At 40.9% G+C, this 15,311-nt stretch overlaps 2 long non-coding RNA genes across 2 annotated transcripts in view; both read left to right on the forward strand.

Annotated features, from left to right (window-relative positions):
- The window catches only part of LOC306826490, a 207,053-nt gene that overhangs the window by 56,345 nt on the left and 135,397 nt on the right, over window positions 1-15,311 (forward strand). The window lies entirely within an intron of this gene.
- LOC306827228 lies at window positions 10,663-13,692 on the forward strand. The gene is made up of 3 exons (XR_013779594.1): window positions 10,663-11,105; window positions 12,389-12,679; window positions 12,794-13,692. It is a non-coding gene; the product is annotated as an uncharacterized lncRNA (long non-coding RNA).

Below are 15,311 nucleotides of genomic sequence, written 5' to 3' on the forward strand. Positions count from 1 at the left end.
GTTCAAATGCAGATTTCCTACTAAGTGACGCAAACCAATCAGATTTGCTCAAGTCACGAAAAATACTTGAAAGTCTTATGTCACCTGCTGTCGACATTGTGAAGCATTTGACTCCTCACTCATCTCCATCAAAGTACTTAAACATTCTAGACTCTGCTTTCGGCACAGTCGAAGACGGAGACGACCTCTATGCCAAGTTTCTGAACACACTGCAAAACTATGGCGAGAAATCCTCAGCATATCTTCAGCGCCTACAAGTCATGCTAAACACCACTCTCAGGAGAGGTGGTGTAAATGTAACTGATCTGAACAGCCAGCTTCTGAAACAATTTTGCAGGGGCTGCTGGGATAATACCTTAATATCTGAATTAAAGCTAGAACAAAGGAGGCAAAACCCACCTACCTTTGCAGAACTCCTCCTACTACTTCGAACAGTAGAAGATAAACGTAACTCCAAAGAGCATCGTATGAAGCAGCATTTTGGTGTCTCAAGACAGAAGGTGTCTTCACACTTCCAAAGTGCCTGTGGTGAATGTGCTGAAAAGTGTGACACAACACCACAAACCCATGGTGACTCTAAATCTGAAATGAAAGACTTGAAAAGGCAAATAGCTAGTTTGCAAACCCAGCTCTCCCGAATCACACAAAAAGACAGCAAGGCACATTCAAAGAAAGCACCTTTCCAGACTGCCACAACCAAGTTCTCAGCTGACAGCGCTAACACACAACAGCCACGATCTAGCAAAAGTAATGTGAGCGACGACAAGCCAAGACCTTGGTACTGCTTCAGGTGTGGTGAAGATGGACACATAAAGCCTCAATGTGAATCTGAACCAAACCCATCACTTGTGGCCTCAAAAAGAAAAATGCTGAAGGAGAAACAGTCAATATGGGAGATGAGAAGCAATCCTACAGAATCTGCCCATTTAAACTAAAATCAGCCCTTGTTGAGGGACAGATGGGGGCTGATATACAGGAGACATGTCCCAAAAAGAGACTACGAGCTTCACTTGCATGCTCACACTCAAGACAAAAGATAATGACGTTACCAAAGGGGCTCATTGGAGCTAAGACCACTGCACAAGTGACAATTGCAGAAAAGGACTGTAACTGCTTGTTAGACACAGGGTCCCAAGTGACAACAATTCCAAAGTCATTCTACAAGCAAAACTTATCACACCTATCCATTAAACCTATTAAAGACTTGCTAGAAGTAGAAGCAGCCAATGGCCAAGATGTCCCTTACTTAGGTTATGTTGAGGTAACCATCACATTCCCAAAGAGTATCCTCGGCATTGATATTGAGGTGCCCACTTTAGCCTTGATAGTACCTGATATGCGCTCAACCTTGTCATCGGTTCTCATAGGCACTAACACCTTAGACATCCTCTATGAGCAGTACACCGACGCAAACCCTCAGAACTCTGACTCATTGCCCTATGGCTACATGGTTGTTCTCAAGACTCTTGAGATGAGACACAGACAACAAATTGACCCCAGCCTTGGTGTTGTGAGACTCTCCGGTCAAGACCCAGAGATCATTGGCCCTGGCCAGACCAAAGTTGTGGATGGATCGGTCAACTGCAGAACACCAAACACTGGAAAGTGGGTCATAGTTGAACATCCGAAAACCTCTTCCCTACCAGGTGGCTTAATAGTTACGAATGGTCTAACAAGCCTACCATCCAAGCTACATCGCTGCATACCAATTATCCTCAAGAACGAGTCAGACCATGATATCACCGTCTCTCCCAAGTGTGTTATAGCTGAAGTAAATGCCATTCAAAGTGTCCAGCCCATTACAACTGACAAGTCAGACACTTCAACAAAGTCTGAACCAAAGTCACAGATTCAATTTGACTTTACGAACTCTCCAATACCCAATGAATGGAAACAACGTGTCACTGAAAAGCTCAACTCCATGCCAGATGTGTTCGCACAGCATGACCTCGACTTTGGGCGCACTGAAAAAATAAAACACCACATAAAACTCAGCAATGAGACACCATTCAAGCACAAAGCGAGGCCGATACATCCACAAGACATCGAAGCTGTACGAAAACATCTACAGGAACTACTTGATGCAGAAATCATCCGTGAGTCAGAGTCTCCTTTCTCCTCACCGATAGTTGTCGTCAGGAAAAAGAATGGGGATGTCAGACTCTGTGTGGACTACAGAAAGCTTAACCTTCAAACAGTAAAAGACTCCTATGCCTTACCAAACTTGGAGGAGTGTTTCTCAGTGCTGAATGGATCCAAGTGGTTTTCCGTCCTTGATCTCAAATCTGGCTTCTACCAAATCGAGATGGAAGAGTCAGACAAACAAAAAACTGGATTTGTCTGCCCTCTAGGTTTCTTTGAGTTTAACAGGATGCCACAAGGAATCACAAATGCTCCCAGCACCTTCCAAAGGCTTATGGAGCGTTGCATTGGTGAACTAAACCTGAAACAGGCTCTTGTCTTTATCGATGACCTCATTGTCTTTTCTCAAACGCTGGAGGAACATGAAGAGCGATTGTTCAATGTACTAAACAGATTGAGGGAATACGGACTGAAATTGTCCCCTGATAAGTGTAAGTTCTTTCAGTCATCAGTTAAGTATCTAGGGCACATTGTATCTGAGAAAGGCATTGAGACTGACCCCGAAAAGATAGCCTCACTTAAAACTTGGCCAAAACCAACCACTTTAAAGGAACTTAGAACCTTCCTGGGATTCTGCGGCTATTACCGCCGATTCATTCAAGACTACTCAAAGGTTGTGAAACCTCTCAATGCACTCACTGCTGGGTATCCGCCACTGCGGAAGAACAACAGTCACAAGGTGGACAAAGAGAAGTATCTCAACCCCAAAGACATTTTCGGTGATAGGTGGACAGCTGAATGCCAAGTTGCATTTGAGACTGTCATTGAAAAGTTGACGACAGCTCCAGTTCTGGGGTTCGCTGATCCCAAACTACAATATGTTTTACATACAGACGCAAGCACTGTTGGATTAGGTGCTGCCCTGTATCAAGATCAGCAAGGACAAAGACGGGTCATAGCTTACGCAAGCCGTGGCTTATCACAGTGTGAAGCCAGGTATCCGGCTCACAAATTAGAGTTCCTTGCCCTTAAGTGGGCAGTAACTGAGAAGTTCCAAGACTATTTGTATGGTAGTCCCTTCCTTGTTGTTACTGACAGCAACCCGTTAACCTATATCCTTACTTCTGCCAGACTCGACGCGACAAGCTACCGATGGCTTTCTGCTTTGTCAACATTTGACTTTCAACTGCAATACAGAGCAGGGAAACTAAACCAAGACGCTGATGGACTATCCAGAAGACCACATAGTGGTTTGATTAATGACTTAACATCACAAAAAGAGATGGAGAGGATAAGTAAGTTTGCTGAAAAACACTTGTCTAAACCTGACGACTCAAATCTGATAACAGAGAACACAGTCAAAGCCATTTGTGAGAAACACTTAGTCCATTACTCTTTCGATGATGAATCTACAAAGGCATTACCTGAGACTGTATTGATCATGTCACTTGCTCATCATCCAAAAGCCATACCAGCTAGCTTTAGAGATGAAGAACAGCTCGGTGGATCATCCATCATACCTCAATTCACAGCAGCTGAGTTGACAGAGAAACAAAGAGCCGATAACATCATCCGACAAGTCATCTACCAGATGGAGTCTGGAGAAAAACCTCCACTAAGTGTGAGAAAGGAGCTCCCAGAGCTTGGTCTGCTCTTAAGAGAATGGAACAGGTTAGAACTATTGCATGGCGTACTATACAGAAAGCGACAAGAAAGTGCACAGACAACTTACCAACTTGTGCTCCCAGAGGAGTTGAGGCCTTTAGTCTTAAAGAGCTTACATGATGACATTGGGCACATGGGCTTGGAGCGTACTCTAGATTTGGTAAGAACACGGTTCTATTGGCCCAAAATGTCAGCTGATGTTGAAAAGAGAGTAAAGACCTGTAGTCGCTGCATACGTCGTAAATCCTTACCTGAGAGAGCTGCACCACTTGTTAACATCGCAGTTACTAGACCACTTGAGCTAGTGTGCATGGATTTCCTTTCGATTGAACCAGATTCAAGTAACACCAAAGACATTTTGGTCATTACAGATCACTTTACAAAGTATGCAGTAGCAGTCCCTACTCGAAACCAAAAAGCTCTAACTGTAGCTAAGTGCTTATGGGATAACTTTCTAGTTCACTATGGTATCCCTGAAAGGCTTCATAGTGACCAAGGCCCAGACTTTGAGTCCCGAACGATAAAAGAACTGTGTGAGCTCATAGGTACCCAGAAAATCAGAACCACACCCTACCACCCGAGAGGGAATCCTGTAGAGCGTTTCAATAGGACCCTACTCAACATGCTGGGAACCCTTGACAATCAGAAAAAGAGTCACTGGCGTGATCATGTAAAGCCATTAGTACACGCCTACAACTGTACTAAGAACGAAGTGACAGGTTTTTCCCCCTATGAGTTGATGTTCGGGCGACAGCCAAGGTTACCGGTTGACCTAGCTTTCGGTTTGCCAGTTCATCACCAACCAGTGTCACATTCTCAGTACTATCAGAACTTGAAATCTCATCTTGAGACGAGCTATCGAGTTGCTTCAGAGAATGCAAAAAAGGTCGCAGATCGCAATAAAGCAAGATTTGATAAACATGTTGTTGAGTCTACTCTGAGAAAAGATGACAGAGTCTTAGTCAGAAATGTCCGCTTAAGAGGGAAACATAAGTTAGCTGACAAGTGGGAGTCAGATGTATATGTTGTCCTGAGACAGTGTGGGGACATTCCAGTATATGTTGTGAAACCTGAGGCTGGAGAAGGTCCACAGAGAACTCTTCATCGTGACCTTTTGCTTCCATGCGGATACCTACCTATGGATCCTGTTGAAACTGAAAATGACACACCAAAGACTCCAAAACGGCCAAGAACTCGACAGCATCCAGAAGTTGACACTTCAGAAGTGGATGACAATGAATCCCGATGTGATCCTGAAGAATATGATCATTTCAATGATAAGAACTTAACAGTTGAAACTCTAGGATTCACTTATCCTACTGAAACTGTGGAGAACGTCTCAGAAGACATTGAACCTTCTCAAAACTTGACTTCTATTGAACAAGATCCTTCAGGTGCAGCTGAGACTTTCCCTGAAGATACTTGTGACTTAAACTCGCCTGATCTTGGAGGTCCAAACTTATCAGATTCTGGAGACATCAATCAACCTGATCTAGGAGAAATCAACATACCTGATCATGCAGATGACAACTTACCTGATCCAATAGAGGACAGTCTGCCTGTTGGACAAATCCTTCAACCCCTACTTGGAGAAAATCTGAACACAGTTTGTTCTCCTACACAGAACCTTGCAGAAACGAATGACAGTGAAGAGGGTGCAGACCGAAATGAAGCTCTAAGAAAATCCATTAGAGACCGACAAGCACCAAAACGACTGACTTACCCTGAGCTAGGTAATCCACTGGTTACAATAGTTCAATCTTTATTTCAAGGATTGAGTGAAGCATTTACAGACGCATTTGTAGAACGTAGCTTCCAACAACCCCATGCAGTTTTTACAGTGTAGTCTTTAAGGTAATGCACAGGGACGTGCATTAGGTAAAGTGGGGAGGATGTAACCCATTTGGAAAAGTCACATTAACAAGAAATTGAATAAATAGAGAATACTTTGTTAAAATGCATAAATAGGTTAATTATTAAGAAAAAGTTACACATATCTCATTCAGTTAAACTTTTACAAACTGAAACGCATAAATAACAATCCTTAAAAAAAGTAGATGCATGTTTAATTCATTCAGTGTGTGTTAAAACAGTCAAACCGTTTAATTAAGAAAGTTAAATAAAGTTATGGCTGTGAAAATATAATAGACGCTGTCTCTTTAAGAGATACGCTGCTCTCTGTGTGTGGAGCGCGTGCAAGACAGACGCACGAGTGAGAGAAGGAGAGAGAGAAGCTAGCGAAAGGCTAAAGAGAAAACAGTGAGAAAAATACAGTGAAAGAAGTTTATTTAAGCTGAAAATCGACACCTACATGGTGATTGATAAAACGAATGTTGTGACTGAGTTTAGTGCAACAGTTTTTGATTTTGTTTACTTGGAAAGTGTTTGAGAAAATTAGCTTTTCTACCGCTGTGTGAGACGACACGCGACGCGGGACACAAGATGGCGAGCCAAACCCAAGGACATCGTTTCTAGAAGCAAGACATCACTTTCATCGTTCCAGTGGGAGAATTCGCTGCTACGGTTGGACTGCTGGTGAACTCGCTGCCAGAGCGGTAGGAGTGTTGGACCCTTTTTGTTTTTGAATTGAGCTGAATTTAAGAAGCTGACTTGAACTGAATCGAATTCGAGAAGATAACTCTGAACTGAAATTGAGGTTTACATTTATACTGTTTGTTCATGATTGTCACTTGTGAACGTAGTGTAATTGTGATTATTTCATTTTCATGTGTCTTTAATCTGTGAAGAGGGAAGACAAGAAACTTAAAATAGGTAAAAACTTAAAACCTAAGAAACAAAGGAAATATTTACAGACCGGTCTGATCACAAAATAGGAAACCTAAAAAAGGGAACTAAAGTGACTTACCTTTACATTTTATTTTACCTGCAGGAGTGTTTCCATACATTTAAACAGTTATACTGTTCTGTCTTAATTCTGTGTTAACTTCAGTAAAGTGCCGGCTTTTGTTTAAAGTATATGGTCTCTGGTGTTATTTTTATTTTGTTACCCCACTCGAACAGAGCCTAGAACTGGTCCAGTAGCTAAACTTAGACACTCATTTGACACAAGTGCTACACAGCTCTACTGTAATTCTCTTTCATCAGGGTGCTATGGTAAATCTCTAAAGACCCTTCAGCTAGTTCAAAACGCTGCAGCTCGTGTTCTGACGAGAACTAGGAAAAGGGACCACATTACTCCTGTATTGTCCCGAACGGACCCAGCGGCATAGACCACATCCTGCTTCACCTTTAAACCACTAGCGATAGCCTTAACAGGCGAAGTCTATATTCAGAATCTGAAGTTACAGTACATCACTAACGGTCTCTGTGTTTCAGACTGAAATCAAAGAATAATCAAAAATCCCATGCAGGCTTGGTTCTTTGTGTACAAGTGTGCAACATGTTTAACACTAAACGTGTGCCATACGCACCACTGTCCCTCTCTCTTTTCCGGCTCTCCTCCCAGGTGGATGACTGCTGTGGCCTGGCGGTGCCCATTTGTTGGCACAGTAAGCCGTTGGTGCGTCTACCAGGCCCACTCGTGGCCACGTTACTGACGCGGCGGCGCCGTTTGTTGGCACATTAAGCCGTGTTACGCACCTACCAAGCCCGCTGTTGACGCGCGGTTACTCCGGCTTTGCACGGCTGTCTGCTGGCGCCGTGGGAGACAGGTTGCCGAGTTGGTTTGGAACGAGTGGTACGCGTTCTCGGTAAGTCGCTGTAGTCCAGTTTCCTTTGTCTGTGACACTGCTCCTAGCTGACTGTCCTGCTTTTATGCTGCAGTGTCTCTGCGCTGCGGCCGGGTAGGCGTTCTTTTCCTCTGTTGTTTCGGAGGCGGTGCCTGCATCCCAAACTGACCTGGTATGTACTGTCTATTCATAGATCACATTTCCTTTATTATGGCATTAATCTCTGTTTTGTTGTTTGTCAGTTGTTTCGGCCATCAGCCACAGCACTGCTGTTTCGGCTACCTCATGGAAAACTGGCTTATTTAGGAACGAGCTGTGCGGTCGGCTCGGCTTGGGCGCGGCCTTCAAAAGATGGAAGACTGGTTGCAGGCGCAAAACTAAAATGAGCTTGGACATTTTTAGCATTATTGCCTCCTGCTCTTATTATTGGTGTCTCGTTGTTTGGTTTGATAATTCATTTTCTTTTTCAACCCCACCCTCCAGGTGGTGTTGTCGAGAAAATAATACACTGCCCATGCCACATATGGGAGGTAGAGCCTTCAGTTATCAGGCACCGCTCCTTTGGAATCGTCTACCAGTCGAGGTCCGGGAGGCAGACACACTAGGTACTTTTAAGAAAAGACTGCTATAGGCCTAGACTACCAGGGGAACTGGTACCTTGAACTCTTAACTCTCTCTCTCTCTCTCTCTCTCTCTCTCTCTCTCTCTCTGCTCTCATATCATATTACTGCATGTCATCTTTAAATTCCAGTTACTAACCTCTCCTTTTTCTGTGTGTGATTTCTTAGGTTCCTCGGGAATGTTGATGAAGACAACATCCCCCCCCCCAGTTTAGCAGATGGTTGTTCCATCATGAGCCCGGGTCTGTTGAAGATTTTGGACCATTAAAGGAAAGTTTTTTCTTGCCACGCTCTGACAGATTAAGCTGGGCTCTTGTAATATAGCCATAAGTAAGGTCCTTTACCTGTTTTTTTTATCAACGTAACAATGAGCATTAGATTACCTGCTCTTTTGTTAATGTTAACAGACAACGAGTAAGGTCCTCTCCGTGCTATTTGTATAGTCTCTTCAGATAACACTTATTTTGAATTAACGCTATACAAATAAAGATTGATTGAGTCTTGCTGCACTGTCAAGCGTTGCATGCTGTATTGCTGTGAAATCCAGTGTTTGTCACCAAATGTTGACAGAGGAAAAGAAGGGGTTTTTTAAAGACCATGCTTAGCTCAGTCGACCCAGATGTCTGAGAGTGTACAGCCACACTGAGTTGATGTGTTCGTGTCTCTGTGTTTCAGACTGAAGTCAAAGAATAATCAAAATTCCCATACAGGCTTGGTTCTTTGTGCCTCATGACGTTTGTCGAACTTTAACTCACCACCACAATTTTAGAAAAAAACTACTTCTGTTAGCAATTCAGACTAATCTTCAGCTAGCATCATCACATGATTTTATATGTTGGTATTTCATCAACATGTATGATACAAGTTTTTCTACCTGAATCAATTTATTTGGCACACCAGTTCATTCAGTTGACAGCGATAGACATAGATAATACATAGACATACAGCCCGATCATACAGCTGCAACTAGTCTACAGCACAAATGTCTTTATTTTTATATTTTATTGCTGATGCAGCTCAGTGCTCACGTTTTTTAAATAGCAAATAAAGTATATGGTGCAGTATGTTCCTGATATTAAAGAGAACACGAGTTCACAGCGCATGTCCTCTGAACTTAATCCACACACAGGATGCACAACATCACACAGACTCCACAGTCCACAGTTTAACATCAGCGCATTTACTGATGCAATTAAATACGATTTAATGGGATAGAGGACTGAGAGACGTGAAGCTTGTGTTTTGTTTGTTTCCAAACTGCTTGCTCTGTTTATACAAACAGCACACGATCTGTGGAGACTTCTATTTTATTATCAATAATTACGTATTAAACAAACATTATTCTACCTATTGAAATTTGTATATGCACTTACAGTATATTCTCAATTATTGCCTTTTTGTGTTTCAGAACATATCAAAATAAGAATTGACTTCTTCTAAGGCTCTTATCAGACCATTTTAAGTGTTAATTTACTAAAAAGTGTAACCTGCTATATGCTCTTTAACAAGAAACTAAGAAACATCTTTAGAAAACAAACTCTGGAGATGAAAACAGAAAATATTCAATTTTAGCTGAAAAAGTATAATATTAATAAATGTGCTCAGACACGATGCTTCCTCTCAGTGTCATAGACAGACAGACAGACGGCCCGACCAACCGAAGATAGATAGATAAATGAATGGATAGATAGAAACTTGACATGGATGAGTCGTTCAAGAGCTTCTAGCATGGACTTGTGTGTTTATTGCTCTCTGTCTCAATTCATCCCCTCAGTGATCCCAGAATTGGAGTCTGTGCTGATCAGCTTTTCTTCTCGGACCACTTCTACACAACCACTCCTCTGACGGACTGACACACTGTCTTCAAGTTTGCCCCACAGCAATGTAATGTACCAAGAAGGATGATGTGTTTTTGTGGTCAATAAATAGACTTGAGCTTTTACACAGCACGTCACACCTCCGCATTCACACGCTGATGGTAGAGGTTTCTATGTAGAGAGACTATCAGAAGGAACTAATCTCACTCATACAACACCAACGAAGCAGCAGGAGCAACTAAAGGTTAAATGTTTTGCCAAAGGACACATCGGACATGTTGCTGAAGGAGCTGGGAATTGAACCCTCCACCTTCTGGATGACACCTGGAGGCACAGCGGACCCAAATACAGGGGGAAAAATACAGCTTTTTCATTTGCACCTTGTCATTGTGTATGAATGAATTATTGATACTGATGGATACTTTACATAGCAGCCTCTACCATCAGTGTCTGAATGTGGTGTGAAAAGCTCGATGCTAACACATACAGGAACATTTCAATAACTGGCTAACAGAATTAACATCCTGATTATTTTAATGTAGCAAACATCTATTTTACTTAAAGTAACTCAACAAACACCAGCATACACACTCGTACTTACAGGTTTCCTAAACTCTGTGGAGACAAACTTTAAAAAAACTGCTGAGTCATCCTCGTCTGATCTGCTGCTCTTAATAAACAGTCAATGCTCTGATCCAGTGACACTGCATGACTCGCTCTTGCCTGCTGGATCACATAACTACATTTAGTACTACGTGGGTAATGGACACTGGACAGTCTGTAGTAATATCGGGGGGCTCGATGGCAAAGTGAAGTGAGAACAGCTTTCTATCATGAGATCATAAATGAGCAAACTAGCAAAGAGTGGAAAAAGAGAGCTCAGATCATCCCCAGTGCTCGATCCACTGGTGGAGTTACAACAAAGTGAAGTCATTGATTTCCTCCTCAGGGGACCAAGAAGGTCTGTATGACTCTTCAAACCAGTCCATTCATCCATTCTTCAGTTCAAACATTGTAAGAAAAGAAACAACAGACATCACTGTTAAAGGAGAAACATTCAGAGAAGAAGAAACAAGGAAGAGACGCTGAGGTAGAAATGTGTTTGAAGTTTGATCCTGGTTCATGATTTGTGTTGTTCAGCAGCAGACAGGTTTTTGTATCACATCTTTTCACTGTGGGGGAGGATACTTGGTTCCCAATCTTTGGCTCTGGAACGAGACTCTTTGTTTCAGGTAAGAATAAACTTTGATTTCCTTCAGTCGTCTGAAATATGACTTTAGTGACTTGTTGCTGCTTGAGACGTGAAATATTAAAGTTTTTATGATAAGAGGAGATTGTTTTCAATGCGTGCAGCTATTGAGACATAAAAAGATGTTACCTCTAAATAGATGTTCAAATCTCAACACATAAAGTGATTCTGTTTTCTGCAGTATAAAACTAATAGATATAAATATGATGTTAATAATGTTACAGACATCCAGAACAACTCTTCTTTAAATGAAACAACATTATTGACAATCTGTCTTTTTTATTTATAATCTCTGCAAATTAACTGTAAAGTTTAAAGAGTTTGAGGCTCAATAAGAGGTTCATTAAAAATAACTAACAAGGTTTCAGGACAAGAAGTACAGCTGACGAGGCGACTCCAAAGAGTTTCTGATCTTGACCGACGTAGAAGAAAAAAGACTTTGTCTGAATGAAACGCTTTAAAAAGGATCAAATAGTCAAAGCGATGATTGTTGGACTCAAACTTGAAGATGTTCTTGATGCTCATGCTGCTCATTGATATTATTCTATAATACAGAATGAAAAACTGTTTTTCAGAGACAATCATTTGAACTACATGTTGTCTAATATCACATGTTATCATTCGTCCATTTTAATGTCTCCTCGTGGATTTATGAAACCTTTGTCTTTAGTTTATAAATCAACTTTGACCTTATTTTACATTTCTAAACACAACATTGAATATTTCACAAATAACAAACTGAAATAACTGTGGTGAGGATTATAATATAATGGAATAAGGAATGATAATATACTTTCCTTGAAGGTTGATATGTAATTTGTATTTAAACCCAGATCAATATCAGTTTTTTTATTGAATGAAAATATATTTGACTGAAAAGATAAACTGCATGATAAAACATAATCTAATGTATAAATACAGAATATAACAAAGTATAAAATGATATTATTCTATTGCTGCTATAATCCTACTTTGTTTTTATTTTCATGGATTTAATTTGTACTCACTTCAATGTTTTCTTTTCTTCTTAAACAAATCTAACTGATCTGGTATTATAATCAACAGATTCATGTATCTTCATTCACCATCTTTAATTTGATATTATTCATGTGTTTGTGTTTTCACTTCAACTGAACTTGGAACTGTAGTAACGAGTGTTTCAGAGAGCAGAGTTCATGTAGTTTTAGGATCACACTGAATGCTGCTGACTGTGTGTGTGTGTGTGTGTGTGTGTGTGTGTGTGTGTTACTTGTTCCTCTTTCATAGACGAGCAGGTGGCGAAGCCCGTGGTGAGCGTGTACCCGGCGGCATCCAGAGGCCGGCTGGAGGAGAAGAGCTCCCTGCTGTGTGTGGCCTCAGCCATGTTTCCTCCTGTGGTCAGATTCTCCTGGAGACGACGAACGGCGAGCGGATGTTTAGAGGAGCTGCCCTCTGCTGACGGACAGCAGCTGAAGCTGGGAGAGTCTGGATGTGCTGCCTCCATCTTACAGATCGATCAAAGAGAGTACATCTGTGAATACAGCTGCTATGTGCAGCACGAGGGGGGAAAAGATGAAGGTTTGGCGACTTTATGCAGCGTAGATTCATCTTTATTTAGTGATTCTGTTAAAAGAGAGAAAAACAGAAAACTGACATTGTTGATTTTATTTTTTTCTGTTCCATCTCCTCCAGTGGATCCCTCTGTCCCGTCTCCATACAAGGTGAAGCTGCTCTTGCTGCTCTACACAGTGCTGACAGTGAAGAGTCTGGTGTACTGCTGTGGACTCTTCCTGCTGACCGTCCTCAGGAACAAGAGTCTGTCCACAAACTGCACACATGCTGGATGACTAAGTTATATTCTATTTTATATCCCACCATCATCTCTGAAAGGTATCTAATTTATCGCTTAGATGAATTTAAAAATCTCAATCATGAATATATATATAGGATTGTTTTACACTGTAAAACAAATCCTATATTATATACAGTAAAAGTGATTGTTTTGTTTAATACTATAGTAAATGATGCACAGTGTTTAGAGCTATTAGCGGCTGTAATCCATTCTGAATGACTCAGTCTCTCGTAACAAGCTCTCATTAAAGTTTCACACTGCAGAGAATAAAATGTACAGGAAGATATGAATACAAGCACACACATTAACCAGGAACAATAAGCTCTCAAAGAAAAGTAAACTTGTCAAAAGTCAGTGTGTGGATTTGTCAGCAGGTTCACTGTTGACCCTTTTAAACAGTGGTGTCAGTGTTGATGTAAAGCTCTACGCTGATGATACTCTTCTTTACATGTTAACACAAAACATTTCTCAGCAGCTTCATTGGATGATTAAACATGTTGTTTTGGTAGGGACTTTACATAGACTGCTTCTTTCTGCTAATTTAAAGGAAAATATTTTAAAAAATCAATACAGAATTACAAATTGAAGCAGAAGTTACTAAAGATCTCATGTAGTTTTTTAGTGATGTTATATATTAGATAGTTGACGTGAGCCTGTAATAAAAGTAAATTGAGTGTAAAAATAAAAATGTATGTTTGACTGAGGAGCTGAAAGAATAAAGAAGTCTGCAGATAATAAACATTGTTGTGTCATTTCTTTAAAATGTTTTGATTTCAAATGAATCCTGAACAAAGCTTTCCCTTTACCTTCTGAGCCCGACTTTATACATTATTAGTTTTCAGTGCATGGTGCTGTGTAGCCCAGTGGTTATGAACCATATAAAGGGTCATTTCACCCGAGGTGGGCGGCCCGGGTTTGACTCCGACCTTCTGCTTTTCATCGCATGTCAATCTGTTTCATTGGGCGTCACAAAGTGTCAGCGATGGTTCATTTTACATTTAGATGTAAGATGAATGCTTCTAATGCAAAGTGATGTAAAAAAGGACGGTACCTCGTGTGTCTAATACAAATAAAATAATGACTCTATTCATGTAGCACTTTTCAAAGGAGGAGAACAAAGAGCTTCACACATGACAGCAGAAAAGTATGACGGCGTATCAGAGCCTTTCTAAAGCAAAAACAGAAAAGAGAACATTTACAAAGACAAACTCAGAGTTCTTCAGATTATAAAGTAAGTTCACCAGAAATCAAACTCTGAATATGTATTGAGATTTTAAATGTGATTATAGAGGTCAGTGACTGCCGGCCTGATCCAAGGTGAACAGCACCATCGTTTGTTTTTCTTATGGGTGACATTAGTGCCTTCATAATCTCAAACAATATCCCAGTTGTGTTTCTAGTAAATGTACAACTTTTTAAACACAAACATTCAGAGTGTTTTCTTCTAAATTAAAGGCTCCGTTTTATTTTAAAGAAGGTCCTCATGTTCAGTCGGAGTAAAGAAATGAAAATGAAGACCCGTGTTCATGAGTAAATACTCCTGACTTACACAAGGTTTCAGTATTTATCAGCTAAACATTTTAAAGTTTGTATTATTTTTGTTATGTGTCATTATTCAGATTTGTTGTGTTTAACGTCATTCTTCTTCTTCTTGTCGTTATTACACAAAGAGCCCACTCTAATGAAGATTAAATGTGATCTTATTGTGAAAAGAGCTTATTAGAGATGTTTCACATTATCAGAGTCTCAGCTCTGAGTTCATTATATAAACAGATAAAGAGCACAGATCAAACCTGAGACAGTTTTCAGCACTAACTAAAGTTCCTGGAACAGTTATTAAACCACATTCAAAGGTCGTAACTGTCGATGTGTTATTAATGTGAAAAACCTCAGATAACGGTGAGGAGGAAGCTGCAGCAGAGAGGAAGCCCACAGAGCTCGTCTGCTGCAGACAACAAGAGTTTGATCCTCTGTTGTTTTATGAGTCCTGATAACCTCCGAGAACAGAAACATATCTGCTGCTGTATGAACCCATCCACTCCTCTACCTCCCTCTGCTGGATTTCAACTATCACTGAGTCTGCAAGGTGTTTTCCACTGAGATAGAGGTGGACCAGAAGAGAGTTCAGAGGCATGAAACCACAAACTGAAACCTTCAACTACTATAGTATTAATTACAGTTTACCGAAGAGCTATGATCAGAGGTGTGTCATCAGAGGTGTATGTATGGATGACTGATGATACGACCCATGAAAATATCAGATGAGCAGTTTTTTACGAGGCCGCAGACATCGCAACTCAGGGAGCCCTTCAGACCTGTGGTCCTCACCTCTCACCTGATGAAGACCATGGAGAGGAT

The sequence above is a fragment of the Symphodus melops genome (genome assembly GCF_947650265.1).
Source record: "Symphodus melops genome assembly, chromosome: 7".
NCBI lineage: Eukaryota > Metazoa > Chordata > Actinopteri > Labriformes > Labridae > Symphodus > Symphodus melops.